The sequence below is a fragment of the Colius striatus genome, chromosome 4 (genome assembly GCF_028858725.1).
Source record: "Colius striatus isolate bColStr4 chromosome 4, bColStr4.1.hap1, whole genome shotgun sequence".
NCBI classification, from domain to species: Eukaryota; Metazoa; Chordata; class Aves; order Coliiformes; family Coliidae; genus Colius; species Colius striatus.
In genome coordinates, this window is record NC_084762.1 from 44,943,850 (window position 1) to 44,959,865 (window position 16,016).

General features: G+C 37.7%; 1 long non-coding RNA gene across 2 annotated transcripts in view; it reads right to left on the reverse strand.

Annotated features, from left to right (window-relative positions):
- The window catches only part of LOC133625358 (uncharacterized), a 148,820-nt gene that overhangs the window by 76,506 nt on the left and 56,298 nt on the right, over nt 1–16,016 (reverse strand). For both annotated transcript variants that reach the window (XR_009818683.1, XR_009818682.1), the window contains exon 3: nt 3,099–3,224. This is a non-coding gene — a long non-coding RNA (uncharacterized LOC133625358). The remainder of the gene's footprint in view (nt 1–3,098; nt 3,225–16,016) is intronic.

Sequence of the window (16,016 nt, forward strand, 5' to 3'; positions counted from 1 at the left end):
CATAGTACCCCTGTTTTCCTGATCAATCCTCCATGCCTACCCAACAGAACTCCATCCAGAGTGACAAGGTTGCTTAGTTTGAAGAAACTGTGTGGGAAGAACTGTATTTTCTAATTACTTCCCATTTTCTTTCCTCTTGTTTATCTCATGAAAGAAAAATAGTGCAACTCAGCAAACATCCTGCAGCAGTACAATTGTCTATTAAATAGAACTCGTTGGTTTCAATACACTTTCAATGTGCTTCAGAAAGTTGATGACACAACACAGCCCAAAGGTACATTTTACTAATGTGTTGTCAGGCACACAGAGGGATAATTACAGAGGAAAATTCGACTGCTTCTTGAACATGTCTATCAGTGGAGTGAGAATGGAGTGAAATATCAGAATACTTCATACTCTCTCAGAGGCTATGTGATGCAGTGCAATGCCTAGTTCAATGTCTCATATCAGGTTAGGGTACCTGAGTAGTTTCAGATGTAAAACACACAACAGAAAAGCAAGAAGAAGAAGGGTGGGTTGGTGCCCAGTTTTTAGAGAGGAGACACTACCTGCCTCAAGACTGCTTTTTCTCAAAGTCAAAATTCTATTTCAACACAGAATCATGGCCAGCTTCAGAAAATAAGAGTAAAACCTTTTATATCAGCAATCACACTGGCCAAGTACAATATCTTCTATCAGTTCTGGATTCAGAGACATTGCATATAAACTAATCACCAATAACTGAGAAGGAGAAAAAAGATTTGGCAATTGATTGGTTTCACAGTTTTGACCCTTTAATTTTGCCTTTATAGGCTTTTTAATTAAGTGATGCATAACTACTTAAGCCTTCAGACCATTGATATGACCTCACCATGGAACATTATCTCACTAAGATCCATGAAAAATTATTACTCAAGTTTCAAAAGTTTCTGCTGATCCATTACTTGGAGTATTCTATTTCATTTCAAACAAGCTGTCTTTTACAAAAATATCCCTACTCTTATCTATTAAAGGTCAAAGACATTTAGTTTGGATATTCCAATTAAAGTTTAAAAAAAAAGTGTAGATGAGGTTTTCAATATCATTCTGATGATTTTGGGTTATGGCTTTTATACTCATGGCAACCATGCAATCTGCAAAGTTAGGAACTCCTGTGTAGTCATTAACTTAATAGACAATCATGCTGTATTCGTTACAATTAAAACCCACAACTTTCTAAGAAACCCCTGATTACACATCTACATTATAGACCCTGTTAAGTAAATAATGGCTTTCAGAAAGTTTTTACATTTGTGTATTTGTCTTAATACATTGCTAAAGTTGTGAATTGCATTTGTAACATGATTCAATCAACTGAGAAACCTGTGTTGGTTTTGTATAGCTTCATTCATCCTACAGATGTTTGTAGTAACCCTGTACTTCAACACGATTCAATTTTTAGTTTTTTTTTTAACTTTCAACAAATTACTTCTGGTTTGGATATCAATATATTTTCAAAGATAAGTCTTAGAACTTCTTAAAGTGCTTAAACTGTTTTTTGACTTCACACAACATGGAACTTGTGAAAATGCAGAATAAATATTTTAAAGTAAAATCTGTGGGCTTGAATCAAGTCCTGTTTTCTGTATCCTGTGGACATCAGTGGGGAGTGGTTTTGGTATCTTACCTACTTTTCAAAATTTCATGCTTGTTTTTAAAAAAATACAAAATCTTTGGTCCTAATGCAGCCAAAGGTTAGACGTAAAATAATCCTGCATCAACATAACATGCATTTCTCACTTTGAAGAGTTCTATGGGGAATCACATTACATTTGTAGTCAAGAGCGTTCCTAATCTTTTACTCATTAAATTGTATCAAATTTTGTGTGGCGTGTTAGTGCATGGGACATAGACTAAAGTTAATTACATATAAAATCTTCTGTACAAACTTTTCTATTATTTTACAAAACAAATCAAACAAAAAAATTACACATAGAACACATGCTGCACATTTTATATCAATAATGTATCTTCAAGCAGACACAGACAGAGGGCTTCCAACATTTCTGCTCAGCAGAAGGTGTTAATATTTCATATGACAGTTAAAACAAGAGGAAAGGTTTCTGATGGCAGGAAGTAAATGCATTATTCCTTATGCCACAAAGATTTACTTTTGACTTGAGAGCATGTTTCACACTCTCCCTTACCAGATTTTTCAGGATTGACTACTTTACCTTACCTGGACTGCCAATGACAATTTTTCCTCCAAAGAACACATTTTTCTAGTTACTTTGCAAAAAGATTGATCAGTGTCATAATTATAATCAGTAATGAACTGCAACCACGTTTAGTGCTGCTATGTTGGTAGCTGTATAAATAGATTACTACAACCCCTGAGTTAAGAGTTTATGTCTCAGGAACAAAGTGTTACTGGTGGATAAGACAAACACACGTTTTCAGCTACAAGCCACATTTATCTAAAATTATCAAGGCTTCTGCTGAGCAAAAATGTTTCTCACTCAAACTGAGACAATTAGAGGAAAGAAACACCATCGTGCCTCTGAGACATTTTGTTTGTTTTTATTGATCCAAAATGGCATCCAACAAATTCAGTGTATTACATCCTTATTTGATAAGTAATTGCAGAATTCATTATTTCATTTTTGAATCCTGAATATAAGTAGAGAAGCTTGAGGAAGCTTCCCCTTGGACTTCTTCATGCATCTTTGAGACTTGGTCACTAAGAACTATGATTGCTTACGACATCAGCTGGTAAATGCTGTCTCAATACAATTTGTTTAAAAGAAAGAGGTCTACTTCTTTTGCCCTTCTAATTTTCATTTTCTATTTAAAAAAAGAAGTGTATAAACACTGAATATTTAAATACCAAGTCAATATTTAAATCACAGAATCATTTTTATTGGAAAATACTTTTATGATATTTGATTTCAGCTACTAACCTAACACTGCCAAGCGCACCACTAAACTGCATCTCACCTACATTTCTTCTGAATATCTCCTGAGACACCTCCCTGATGGTGTCTAACAACGCTCTCGGTGAAGAGATTTTCCCTGATCTCCAATCTTAATCTTTGCTGGTGCAACTTGAGGTCATTTCCTCTTGTCCTATCACTTGTTACCTGAGAGAAGAGATGGACATCCACTTCCTTTCAGGTAGTTGTAGAAAGTGTTAAGGCCTTCTTTTTTCCAGATGAAACCAGCATGGTTCCTTAGCTTCATGTGATCTTTGAGTTGTACAATGAGATCTAGGTCCAGGAAAATAAAACAGACAAATCACCTTTCGCTGCTTTCTAGTAACAGGACATTCAAACCCCACATTAGTTATTAACCCAATAGTTACTCAATGTTACCTTTAGTGTTGGGAACAATTAACTGGGTGCGGTCTTTACTTGGTATTACAAATACAGACTTAAGTCCCTTATTTCAAATGCTTAAAGGGGATACAGACCTATGCACCCCACGGAGACTTGACAATGCGGCTATGAGTGCGTTACAAAAGGTTGCCACAGCGATTACCAGCAGACAAGCGCAACGATGTGCACCTGAATTGCCTTTTCAACTCATCATCTTAAACCCTGTACGGCAACCTCATGCGTTGATCTTTCAGTGGGACAACCAGAAACCGGACCCTTTGTTATTTAGATTTCAGAGTTAACTCAGAAGGAAAATGAAGTACGTATGAGAACAGCTATACTGCTTCACACAGGTCCTCTCAAGCCAGTAGCTTCTCCCTAGTAGTGCTCATAAGCAATGTCCAGAAGAAAACAACAAATCAAGTTCTTCTCTTTCCCTATTACTTCCCTCCAACATCCTCCCTCTGTTTGTTCAGTTTCAACTTCAGGACTTTCTGAATCAAATTCATTTCTACATATTTAGCAACTCTCAATTGCTAAACTGCTTTCTCTTGAGAAGACAGTATTTCTAAGAATGAAAATGTGCACATTAAAACAACATGGAGCATGAGGATGAACTCAGAGAAGGATGGTGAATTTGGACAGAACTGAAGTAATGGAATAGGAACAGAAGACTCTTTCCCATCTCCTTCCATTTATGGCCAACAAGCCAAACAGAATTATCAATTGACAAAATCACCTACCTAAAGGCTTTTATAGGACCTAGAGTCTTTGCTGTGTTTTTCTTCTGTAAAGGACCTGCCATGTTCGTAATTGAACATCTGATGCCCTGGCAGACAGTGATTCTCATCACAATATCCAGTGTTTCAGTAGTCAGTATTTTACCTCCCAAAGAAATCCAGGCCACTTTCACCCTTTAACCCAAGTTCAGAATTGGATCTTTGCTGCTTCTCCCTAGAAAGCTGCTGCTGTTGTTGCTTGTTAATAATGGACTGAGGTTGCTGCTCTTGGTCCTGAAGAGTAGGAGTGTTTTGGAAATTCTATTAAGTATTATCTTCAGAAACCAGCCTGAGCTGGTAGTGCCCTTCACTGGGTAGTGCTTCTGAATGTTTGAAATTCTCTTTTCTGGCTATCAAAGGCCGTTCTATCTAGATCAAGCCCAGGTTTCTCTCTCTTGCTGGTGCTTAAACCAGAGCTCTGCTGTCCTTTTTTGTAAGTTTATAAGTTGTTAGATGTTTTATAAATTGCCACTTAAGGTTGTAGTGCCTCTAGGGAATCCTCAATAATGGAATGAAAATAATAATTTGCAACGTATATATTCTTATTGAAGATGAAATTTTATTTTAAAAACACTTTATATTATCCCAGTTGCCCTAGAGAAAGCCAACTAAATATTTTCCAGAGCATTTAGTGAAAGCGAGATTGACAGTTTAATCCCTAACTTTTGTTCACAAGTTGGTTTCCCCTATTTGATCACTCCTTACCTAAACTATCAGCACACTTATCCTTCTTTGATCCTTTCCTTTAATGGGACTGCTGAGTCTCCCCTCAGCAACCAAATCTGCTCTAGGGTCTATATAACCACCCATAATACACTTTCCATCAACAAAAAGGCTTTTTGGTGCCCGTAGCTGTAGTGTTTCTCATGGCCTTTCCTTACAGGTGAAGATATGTATCTAGTATGCCTTTCATTCCCCTGAGGGATTATGGGTATCGAGGGGAAAGAAAAGGAGAATTTGGGTTAGTCTTAGAAGATCAAACATCTGAAGTTAAAGGTGATATGAGACTCCAGCTTTGAGATAAATGAATCACAACTCAGCCTCTGCTTCAGTTTTGGACATAAAAAGAATTTGTGAGAGATAAAGAATAGAAAAATGGAATGAGACATGCAGAAGACAAAAATGAATGGCAAAGAAATTTAAAGAAACAAATTGCAAGCATTATTGGATAGAATCTGTAAACGGAGCAATGAGAGTTACCAGGGAATTTCTACTAACACAATATTAAAGAGAAGTGGAACTTAGCATTGAAACTCCCATTTTCCCCAAGTACAAGGAATATTAAGAAAAGAAAGAATGACTAAAATCTAATGAAATGGGAGCTACATAAAAAATAAGAGTTGACATGCAGAGAGTCAAAATAAACATTGGGGATTAAAATTAAGTGAGACCAGTGCAGAAGCTCTACTAGACTCTTTACTTAACCTGTGAAACAAAGGAGAATATTGTCTTTTATGTCTGCATATTGCATTCTAACAATAACATGATTATTTTCCAGAGGTTGTAACTATTAAAGTATATTGATACAGGTTTGTTCTCCAGAGAAATAACATTTAAGTCAGTAAGAGTGACAATCTCATTTTACCCACATCAATATTCTTAGCTTGGTGTAGTCTCCTTTCCCAGCACAATACATTCTATTAAAATAATTTATGTTCAGTACCCTGACTATTGAATTAAGCTTATTTTCAGCTGAGACTAAATAACTTTAGAACCATAGTTTTGCAATCTTGGAAATATTTCTTCACAACTCAGCATGCTGCATAAGTAATCACTAATATAGAACTCTTTTGATATAAAAATATTAAAGGAGGAGATAGTATGTTCAAATAGCAGTATAATTTGGCTTATTTCTTCATCTATATACTCTTTTCTCATATGCAGAGATGGTGGTCATCTTGAAAAGTAGAACTAATGATGATCAGCACCTTCATTCATATGCCTCAAGGTACGTTACTAAATGGCATGGTGTCACTTCCCCTCTTTTGCAACTGGAAAGTAAAGGGCGTACACAAAGTCTGCTTGCTAGTTGCACATACACCATGGATAGAGCCACCCACAAGGGCTAGCAACTATGCTCTTTCCATCACTGGCAATCTGGAAGACTGAAGGATAGATAATCAAACATATCTTTCAGAATAGTTTATTTCTTTGGAGGTAACATCAGCCTCACTTCATCCCAAGATGTGTTTCATTTTGTCAGGCATAATGCAAAACAAACCTACTATAAGCAAGTAATTAGTATAAACATCTTTCAGAAGAACTGATAGTGTCAATAAACTCTGAAGAATTTGCATACTTTGTTTTGATTAAAATAGAGAAAGATTCAAGTATTCAGTGTTCTAAATTGTCTCTGAAAATATCTTTGTATCTATTTTGACAGTCCCTTTCTCAAAGCTTAAATGTTCACACCAGGATTTACACCCACGATTGTATTGAAAAGACGGGGAAAGAATCAGATTCTGCTTTATGAAAATGAATAAGCCTATTATATAGCAACCACTGAATAGTAAAATCAAGGTAATTTTTCTCAGGTGTTCCAATTTTACATTTTTTTTAACTGCTTGTTTAAAATGTTAAATGAATCTTGAAAGCATACAGTTGAATTTCCTTGCTTTTGCTCTCTAGTTTACATAGGATATTTTCACATATCAACACAATCAAGTAAAAACTACTTCCAGTTATATTTCAAATATACAATCTGATGAGTTGGAACCTTGAAATAGTCTCTGTGTATTAAGCTTGTTGTCAATAAAGTTTTATAGGGTACATTTTTAATTTCTTTTTTTATTCATTTTGATTATGTACTTTTATGTTTAAGTATTTTAAGATATTAAAAGACAAAACTCAAATTTCCAAAAGATCTATAGTATTTTCAAGTTATAGGAATGATAAAAATAACATGTTGTTGCAGCTGATCTTGGCAGTGTTTAAGTGCTCCCTAGAACATGGAACCAAAATGAGAAAAAGCTTTGAATGCACAAGCAATATGAAAGATTCTGCTTTTGCTTTTGAATAAATTATTCCAAAGGCAACAAGAAAGATATTTTCTAACTGTGATAGATGGAAATACATAAATCATACCTAGAAGATATCAACACCAACAAATTTAATCGAGACAAACTCTATAAATCAAAAACCTTCATTCTGATTCCAGTTATCTTGAGATGCAGCTGATTTATTAAAAACTGAAAATCCCAAGTATTCAAAAGTGTATAAAATGCAACACAACCACTGATGGAGTTCTTAAGATTTTAAGAAGCTTTTCCAAATAAGCAGGGCTTTTTGGAAAGTATCATTGGGACTTCCAAAAGTAATCAGACCACATTGCAAAAGCACTATCATTCATTTAATCTACTGTTCCTTTTTTGTCTCTTAAAGGCCAGGTATACTATGGTATCAGACTTGTAAGAAAGTAAGTCAATCTAAAGCACATTCATCCAAACAATGAATTTCTAGAGAGTCAGTTGAACAAGTAATTTCCACTCATAGTGAACTAAATATACATTTATGCTTCCTATCTTGAAGACCCTATCCTTCTAAAAATGCAGGTTTTGTTAAAATGAGAATCTTCTTCCTTGCAACTGGCCTGATTCTTAATGTTTCAAGGTAACACCAAACAAAGAAACAAAAGAACAAAAAGAACTAAAAAAAATGAAAATATGAAATTTAACAAGAGCAAGTGCCAGATTCTGCATCTGGGAAAGGGTATTCAGGTTTATATGTACAGACTGAGAGATGAGAGGATTTACAGCAGACCTGCAAAATGAGATCTGGAGGTATGGCAAGCTGCATATGAGTCAACAGTGTGCCCTGCCAGTCAAAAGGACCAACCCAGTCATGTGGTACACCAAGCACAGCATAACTAGCTGATAGAGGGAGGTGATTGCCCTGCTCTGCATCTCAATGGTGTGTCCCCACCTCAATTATCATGTGCAGTTTTAGATGCATCATTATAGGAAGGACATTAAATGACTAAAGTGTGCCCATGGGAGAGCGACCAAGATGGTGAAAGGCCTCAAATGCAAAATATGAAAAACATGACTTGGTTTCTTCAGCTTGAGAAAGAGTAGGCTGAGAGATGACTTCATCACAACCCATAGCTTCCTCAATGAGGACAGTGAAGGGGCAGGGACTGACCCCTCCCTCTTGTGATCAGTGATAGGAATGAAGCTGAATCAAGTGAAGTTCAGATTAGACATTAGGAAAAGTTTCTTCACTGACAATATAATCAGTCACTAGGACAGTCTCCCCAGGAAAGTGGTCACGGCATCAAGTCTGTTCAGAGTTCAAGAAGAAACTGGATGATGCTCTTAGTCATACAGTTTAGTTTTAGGTAGCCCTGGAGCAACAGAGGGTTGGACTTGATGATTCTCATGGTTTACTTCCAACTCAAGATATTATATGATTCTATGATTCTGTTATCTAACCCTGTTGCTCTTTTTCTCCTAGATCTTGGAACTTGAATTGCTACTAAATGAAGAGACTTTCTCATACCTTTATGGCCTATGGTCCAACAACCATCAATTTAGGAAGTGACTAACATATACAACAAAAAAATAATACTTGAAATAAACCAACACTCAGGATAAACCCTGAAGAGCAACTGGTTAGCTATTTATGCCTTTTTAATACTTGCTGTAAATATATTTCTGTTATCTGAAAAGAAATATCTTTAGAGCTGATACATCATTGCTGAAAGCCCATCTTCTTATTTTGTTTATGTTAACTGTCTGCTACTTTTCTTATCTCTTTCCAAGTAAGGTCCAAGCAGAACTTACCCAGTACAAAACTATTATTTCCTGGTTTTGTTTTGACCTTTCAGAAATACATAAAACATGACACCAAAGCAGAAAATGCAAAATAGTTGTTACTTATATAATAAATGTCATGAGTGGTCCAGAAAACAGAGACATTTGTCTTATTTGTGATTATTCCTAGAGACAGAGTGTACCCTCAGCAGGTTCCCTGATGACACCAAAGTGGGAGGAATGGCTGATTCCCCAGAAGGCTGTACTGCCATTCAGCAGGATCTTGACCAGCTTGAAATTTGGATGGAGAGGAACCTCATGAGGTTCAACCGGGACAAGTGCAGAGGGAAGGAACAACCCCATGCACCAGTACAGGCTGGGGATTGATCTGCTGGAGAGCAGCTCTGCAGAGAGAGATCTGGGAGTCCTGATTGATAATAAACTAACCATGAGCCAGTAATATGCCCTCATGGCCAAGAAGGCCAATCGTGCCTCCTGGGGTGCATCAAGAAGAGTGTGGCCAGCAGGTCAAGGGAGGTTCTTCTCCCCCTCTACTCTGCCCTGGTGAGGCCTCATCTGGAGCCTTTTGTCCAGTTCTGGGCTCCTCAGCTCAAGAGGGACAGGGAACTTCTGAAGAGTCCAGTGCAGGACCATCAAGATGATCAGGGGAATGGAACATCTTCCTTACTAGAAAAGGCTGCAGGAACTGGGGCTCTTTAGCCTGGAGAAGACAAGACTGAGATGAGGAAGGGAACCTTATCAATGCCTATAAATACATAAAGGGTGAGTTTCAAGAGGAAGGGGTAATATTTTTCCTGCAGTGCCCAGTGACAAGAAAAGGGGCACTGTGCACAAGCTGGAACATAAGAAGTTCCACTTGAACTTGAGGAGAAACTTCTTTACTGTGAGCCCTGGCATAGGCTACCCAGGGAGAGTTTGAAGTCTCCTCTCTGGAGGTTTTCAAAACCCGCCTAGACATGTTCCTGTGACCTGATCAAGATGAACTTGCTTTAGCAGAGTTTTGAACAGGTTTTTTCCTGTTGCAGAAAAGCAGGGTTTCATTACAACTGAAAAGGAAGGCAACAGTGTCAATTAAAGATGATACTCCTTTGGTGCTTTTGCTTATTTTGAAGATATTTCTTTTTCTGTAGGTTTTTAAGGCATTGGCAGTTTAAGGCCTTCCCATCAGTGAAATATCTGCTGATCTCATCCTATTTATAGACACATCTCATGCCAATCACAAAATAGTAGCATGAAAACAAGAAAAATTTCCTTTTTTTTTCCTTAAAGCATCAGGACGAGAAGAAAACAAATTCTTTTTTTACCTAATTTTATGTATAAAATAGTGTTGAGTTGGACTATTGGTTTTAAGATAGGCTAATTTTTTATCAATGTCAATATGTATTTTTAGATACACATCTAGGCATGTCACAAATGTCGGGGAGGTTCTTGGATGGCAGGCAAAAGAAAATGTTCCTCCCGTTTTTATGATTGTACCTTGTATATCAAAGGTCTGGTAGAAAGGAAAGCATTTGAGAAAGCAGTAAGAGAAGAAGGAGCATCTCTTCTGCTCTGTGGTCATGCTGTACCAGGGCTGGAATTCCTTGTCTGACACATTCTATACTAAGCCTAATCCAATATAGCTTCTTCATTTGCAATGTAGTTCTCACAAGATGATGATGGCTTTGCCCTCATTTTTGATGGAATATCCTGGAAATAAAATCATGCATGAGCTTCTGAACAGACATAAATCTCAGCAATATGGCCCAAAATACAATTATCTTTTTTTTTTCCTTGTCATAAAAGCAGTTGTTTACTTCTGCAGAGATAAAAACAAACTTGTATATGATTTGGGGTATTTTTTTTTTAAATCCTACTGTCTTTACAATGAAACTTAAAAGAGCAATGATTAACTATGTAATTAGTAGAGTCATTAATGAAGTTGAAAGAGATCACTCATAAGTGTTTAAAGCACCTTGATCAATTACTGTAGAAATCTTTGAAGGTTAAGGCATGGGTCTCATTGTGAGGCACACAGTTATTCACAGGAGCATCAATTTTCACCCTGACTATCATTTATGGATATAAGGTACAGATTAGAAAGCTGAGTTTTCAAGCCTTAATTAACCAAAAGATGTGCCATTGAGGAATATCCCTAAGGAGGAAATTTCTACATAAACAATGACATTTGACAGCAAGATGAGGGCAGTAAGACACACTACTTTTCTGCAATTAATATTTTTATGACGTTTCATATTTGTGCACAACATACTGGAAATCTTTCCTACAACAAAACTGCAGCTGGGATAAAAGAGATTCAATTCTTGTCTTTCATAATATAAGCCTTAAACATTTTTCTTTCCGAAAGCTTTGCAATTGCTAACAATGCAATATTCTGTTGCAAAATTTCAATTACAACCAAAATCAATGCATCTTTACCATACTCTGCTACTGCTACCCAGTATCCATTATTTGTTTGGTTTTAGAAATTTGCATACTGCCGTGTCAGAACTGGGCTTAACTAATCAGTACTGGGTAGTTCAGACAGTGAGTTCTGGGTTAGCTTTCAGTTCTTGACAATGTTCCCACTTGTGCACGCCCTTTGCGCATGATTTGAGTTCAAGATCACTGTTTGCCAGTGGTGGGAGTAAAGCAGTTAAACATTTTCCAAGTAAACTATTGAATATCTGTAAGTGCTATTCAATAGCTGTAAATTTATACTGCCTTTGTGAGTTGCGACTTAAAATCAGAAATGAATGTGTACACTGTGTGCTATAAGAGGGAGGGAAAGGACAACCTCAGAAGCTCTTCCTCTTTCTGGTTATGGGAGATGATATCACAGTCTCCACTACACAATTCGCTGTAGCTTTTGAACCTTATGATTGAATTTCCTATGGAAAGCAGCACAGTCTGAGCCTCTACCATGAGATTTCAACTACTGATGCCTAAATTGCATCTAACACGCCATAGATACTCAATTAACTGTGCTCACCTTTATCCCTTCCACCTTATGAAACCATACAAGTAAATCAGGGGAAGGGGACAGAGTGAGCCAAGTTGGTTTCTTTTTTCACCTTCATAACCCTCAAAAGCCTAGCACAAGTGTTTGAATTTTCACCCTTTTAAATAGTCAATGCTCAAAGTATAGTGAAGTAGCCAAAATTAAATAAGTTGATGTTTGCAGAGAGACCAGACAAAATAAAAATTATTAGAACTACTGATACTCTTTCAGACCAACAACACACCGGGAAGTTTTATGAACCAAAACGTGTCCAGCTTTCTGGTTTTTTCAGCTACCACTGATGATCTCATAAACTAATGAATATGAATTCTTCACTGAGCTTCTTGAGGATACAAAGAATAATAAAGGTCATATGAGCCTTTAGCAGTCTTTCATGAAAAAGGAGAACAACTCACAACAAAATAATGGTCTATCAGACGGTTGATACTGTTGAGCTGTGGCACAAGAGCTGTGGCACAACGAAGGCAAAACAAATACAGGGCAAGGGACTATAGTTAGAAAAAGAAACAGTATGAAGGTGTTGGACAATTAAGTCCCGGACTTAATGTTATCACCCTCATCTTCCTACATGTGCACAGAACATAGGAGGGTGGTTGTGTGTTACAGAACCCTTTTTTCATGTCTTATTGTGAACATCGGGAGTTAATTATGTTTATGTTGAATCAGGCCATATACATTTTAGAAACTAAATCAAATGGAAGCTACACAGCAATTCAGTGCATATTGGATCACATTTTTATTCCAACTGATGTCACCAATGTGTTTGCAAGAATTGCCAAAAAGTTCCAATTATAGCTGTGATTCTGGTCTCTACTATGAAAACACGTTTTTAATGAAGATATATAGAAGATTATGTGCCTTTCTGCCTTTCCTCATGTTTCATCAGAGGTAGCTCAAGAAACAGTATGCATTAAAGATTTGGAACCGTCCATGAGCAGAAAACAGTCCTGAGCTGCCTTGCACAAAACATGGGAATGCAGATAGATTCCTCCTCTCCCGAATGTGATTCCAAAATCATTAAAAGATCAGTAAATGAAAATTCACTTTCAGATCTTGTAGCTTATTGTTTCTTTATTTATTGAAAAAAATAAACTGAATCTGAGCTGACTGTAACTCTAATAGCCTGTAAATCCAGACTCACTTTTTCCATGCATGATACCATTAACTGAAAGCAGCCAGAAGTATAGGCACATATGTAAGCACAATTTTTAGTCTTCTCAGAGTGATCAAGCAGAAAATCTAAAATGACAGTTGGATTAGAAAAAAAATAGATAAAATAATTTAATTCATAACATTATGTAACTTTGTTGTAGATAAATAAACATGGCCATATGACATCTGTGTCATACTTAAATTTATCATCTTGTGACAGATGCATGTTCACATATATATATGTATATATATATATATGTCTTTAAAACTGCAGGATGTCTTCCCAGAGACAGAAAGCATTTTCTGCTCTCACAGAATCCTAAAGCTGCTCATGTTCTTCAAATTATTCCTGACACACTCAAAACCAGCATGACAGCAAAGTCATAGGTATGCTTCAAGTATGACACACTGTAGTAATCATCCTTCTGGTGATCCCATGAACTAACCCAGAGCCTCTCTGCCTAGCTGGGTAGGTCAGCATGCTCCATTTGGAATAGCTCTTCCCTGTTCTTCACACAGGTGAGAGCTATTCTCCTCAGGACAGTGGTGGTGCTGGTCTCACCAGTTCCCACTGGAACTACAGTTTGTCAGCTACATCTCTGCTAATGAACAGCTCCCTTTTCAGCTCCATATCAGAATGACCCTTAATTTCCACTTATATTTTCTCTGCAAAAGAATGCCAGAAAAAAATCAATGAGAGCTCAGAAAGAGACGGTGGTCTGACTGTCAGTGGGCCAAGACCCAGCTGCCCTGCAGCCTCCATTAAAAAGATGTTCCAGATGTTGCCACCAGTTAACTGAGACCCATTTGAGTTCAACTGTCAGGGTCTTCTCCCTGACATAGCCTTATATCTAAGACTTTAAATTGCTCTGTGCTAATGAAGTGACAGCAATACAAATATCCTTCAGCCTGCAGAGCCTGGTGAAGAGCTGACACTGACATAGAGAATATCTCCCTACCCAAAGATCTGGGTAAAGGGAAGATTATAGGGTATTTTAAGGGGAAAATTAAATTAAAATCCAAACCTCAAGCTGACATAATTCTCTGGGTTACAGAACCAGTTGTGCTTTTTATCCTTTCTTTGATAAATATTTGGGAATAAGCTGCCCAGTATACACCCTAAATTCTTCATAAAGGCAAAAGACTCATGGAGTTGAGCCTAGGAACAGTAACTCTTCCAGGCAGCCTCACAGATGTTTATACATTAGACAGAGCCCATGTATCTCACTGTTTCCATTTGCAATCATATTCATTAACAAATGATCCATTTTAACCTGCATTTTTTTTCCAAAGAAACAAAGATTGTACATTTGTGCTGTGAGTATTTGCCTCTACCTCTTCCTTCTCAGCCCACAACTTCGAATTTGTTACTTAATTTTCATTTTTTACCACATTTCTTGCCAAAGTAAGCCTAAGTTGTTACACAGGGAACTCAATAAGTGTCAGGAAGATAAGAATATCAGCACTCACATCCTAGAAGAGCCTTGGCCCAACTCTAATTTGATACCAAGGACAGTATCTTTACAGTGATCTCAAACAAGGAAAAGGTTCAGATGCAGCTTATAGCAATATGAGAATCAGACAACAAGCATCACTGATAACCAGGCTACATTTTTGTTGCTGATTCAGGAAGTATCAGTTCATGAATGTTTGAGCTTGCACAGACAGGGAAACAATCCTGAGGATCTGAGTGGACTTGTGTAAATTAACTACAAAGATTAACTACAAAGGACAGCTCAAACATTCAGGAGGTGACAATTTTTTGCTACTAGGTAAAAAAAAAAAAGCTATAAGCCAGAACAAATCTTAAATAAGTACAACTTGGCAACTCTGAATGTCGAGTTTTATTATTAATATATTAACAATGTGGCTATGTTTGCTTTTCTAATTACATGGTCCATTTAAGTAAATTTAACTGTAAACTCTTAGGTTGTGCTGAGAACAATGCTGACAGCCATGATGTCACTCTCTAGGGTAAAGAACATAATTTCCCCAAGCTAATGTGAGGTGGCAGCTCCAGAAGGCCACTGGAGATACAGAGTGTGGAAACAGCCCTAGCATGTTACTTAAATGCTCGGTCTCCTCTCATAATACTTCAAGGGAGTCACATCATTGAAGATCTCCCCTCAGTCTCCTTTTTTCTAGACTAAACAGCCCAGAGTAGAGGGGGAGTAGAACCTCTCTTGACCTGCTGGCCACACTCTTCATGACACATCCCAGGATGCCATTGGCCTTCTTGGCCATGAGGGCACATTGCTGGCTCAACCAGGACTCCCAGATCTCTCTCTGCAGAGCTTCTCTCCAGCAGTTTGACCTCCAGCCTGTACTGGTGCATGGGGTTGTTCCTTCCCAGATGTAGGACTTTGCACTTGTCCTTGTTGAACTTCATGAGATTCCTCTCTGCCCAACTCTCAAGCTGGTCAAGATCCCGCTGAATGGCAGCACAGCCTTCTGGGGAATCAGCCAGTCCTCCCAGTTTGGTGTCATCAGCAAACTTGCTGAGGGTACACTCTGTCCCCTCATCCAGGTCGTTGATGAAGGTGTGGTACAAGATTGGCCCCAGAACTGATCCCTGTGGAACTCCACTGGCCACAGGCCTCCAACTCAATTCTGTACCATTGATCACCACCCTCTGGGCTCTGTCATTCAGTCAGCTCTCGATGCACCTCACTGTCCACTCATCCAAGCCACACTGCCTGAGCTTTCTGATGAGGATGTTATGGGAGACAGTGTCAAAAGCCTTGCTGAAGTCAAGGTAGATGACACTGCTGCTCTCCCCTCATCTAGCCAGTCAGTTATGCACTCATAGAAGGCTATCAGGTTGGTTAAACAGGATTTCCCCTTGGTGAAGCCATGTTGACTTCCCCTGATAACCATCTTATCTTTCATATGTTCAGTGATAACATTCAGGATTTTGTCCACTGGGTCAATCCTGTGTTACAGAATTGTGCTATATTATAGTGGCTTTGTCAATCTGTAT